Source organism: Cibotium barometz, chromosome 33 (genome assembly GCF_041138505.1).
Source record: "Cibotium barometz isolate CiBa-2024 chromosome 33, ASM4113850v1, whole genome shotgun sequence".
NCBI classification, from domain to species: domain Eukaryota; kingdom Viridiplantae; phylum Streptophyta; class Polypodiopsida; order Cyatheales; family Cibotiaceae; genus Cibotium; species Cibotium barometz.
In genome coordinates, this window is record NC_141078.1 from 44,609,819 (window position 1) to 44,611,731 (window position 1,913).

Genomic DNA, 1,913 nt, shown 5'->3' on the forward strand with positions numbered 1-1,913 from the left:
AATGCGGTCGAACAATACAAGGAGGGATTTTTGAAATCCCACTAGAAAGTCTACTCTGATATGCTGTGTTATGAAGTGAACGTTTGGTGATCAAGAGAGGGCGGTAGGAGACAGAAGCATGTGAATCTACCCTTATTATATTTTTGATAAGTTTTTTTTGGAAGCATGTGAACCCACCCTTATTATTATTATTATTTTTTTTTGGGAGGAAAGACCGACAAATTGACTTGAGTAGGAAAAATTTCTACAAAAGGGAGGCTCCCTGGTTTGAGAACCACTTCATCTCGCCTCTTCTTCCTCCACCGATTCTCTCTCTCCTTCCGGCCTCCGCGATCGCCATAGCCGCAGCTTCCGAAGCTTCAGCACCTCGCTGATTCAGTAGGTTTTCGCTGCAGTAATCTCCTTCGCTATCGCCCCTTCCCCTCCCCTTGTTTTCCTTCGTTTCTTCCTTCCTCTTTGCGTTTCATTTACCCTCCCTCCGTTCCTGCCCTCCCCTGCCTGCTTCCAGTGTTTCCTCTTCACCGAACCAGCCATGGCGAGACTCTTCACCCCCTCCACCGCCTAGATCTAATCTCTCTCTCCCCTCTCTTCGCCGATCGTACCCAGAGAGGCAAGACTCTCAGGGAATGTTCCTGCTGGCTTCACCACTCCTTTCATGTCCCTGCACCTTTCACCTTCGTGGCGGCACACATTTCTCTCAGATACCATACAGTTTCCGAAACCCTAGCTGCACACCGAGCTGCAAATCGTTTCAGCGATGGCGGTGATGCCGAACAAAGACGAGCTTTTGATAAGGGAAGTATGGGCTGCAAATCTGGACGAAGAGATCGCGCTGATACGGGGGATCGTGGACGATTACCCTTTCGTGGCCATGGATACAGAATTCCCAGGAACTGTGTTGAGGCCCGTGACGGTGACCAGGGGCAGTCTAGCCTACAACTACACGTCCTTGAGGGCCAACGTGAACATGCTAAAGCTGATACAACTCGGCTTGACCTTCTGCGATGAGAAGGGAGATCTGCCTAGGTGCGGCACGGACAAGCTTTGCGTATGGCAGTTCAATTTCTGCGAGTTCAGCCCGCAGGAAGATGTGTTTGCGCAGTCGTCCATAGATCTTCTGAGAGGAGCCGGTATTGACTTCAAGAAGAACAAGGAGCAGGGCATAGAGTTTTTTAAATTCGGAGAGCTCTTCATGTCCTCTGGCGTTGTGCTCAATCCCAGCATGCACTGGATCACCTTTCACGGTGGTCATGATTTCGGCTACCTTCTCAGAGTGCTGACTAGCAAGAAGCTTCCTGAGGTGGAATCGGATTTCATCAAACTTGTCCATATTTTCTTCCCCACCCTGTACGACATCAAGTACATTATTAAGTCACACGGCCTGTGCACTGGCCTCGCCAATCTTGCTGTATCCCTAGGCATTGAGAGATTCGGCATTTCTCACCAAGCAGGTTCCGACAGCCTGCTCACTTCCTGTGTGTACCGTAAAATCCAAGAGAGGTACTGCAATGGATCAACTAAGCAGGATGCTGGAATTCTTTATGGATTAGGAGTAGACTGCTTTAGTTACTGATTTTGTTGAAATGCTAGGGTTGTGTCTATTGGCCTGCCCTTCCTTTTTCTGTAAGTTGATCTGCAAAGATATGGTCAAAAGTGATCTGCAAAGATAGTATTGGTTCAAATTACTTGTCTCTTTTGTGATGCTTCTTTGCTTTCTTGTTTACCTGGATTCCCATGTATTTACAAGACTATGTTTGTAGATTGTCTGTGAAGTCGTTTATTCTGAATCGTTAACTCAATGTAAGTGAAATATATTATCGTGGTATGATGGAGTTAATGTTCAGGAGACAGGAATTTGTTGAACGCATCAACCATAGTAGTAATTAGGATGATGCATTTGCCAGATGGGTAAT

General features: G+C 46.9%; 1 pseudogene across 1 annotated transcript; it reads left to right on the forward strand.

The window, feature by feature from the left end:
- Positions 1-282: 282 nt before the first annotated feature.
- LOC147619627 (putative CCR4-associated factor 1 homolog 10 pseudogene) lies at positions 283-1,682 on the forward strand (annotated as a pseudogene). Its single transcript, XR_015261877.1, has one exon. The product of XR_015261877.1 is annotated as a putative CCR4-associated factor 1 homolog 10 pseudogene (transcript).
- The last annotated feature ends 231 nt before the right edge of the window (positions 1,683-1,913 follow it).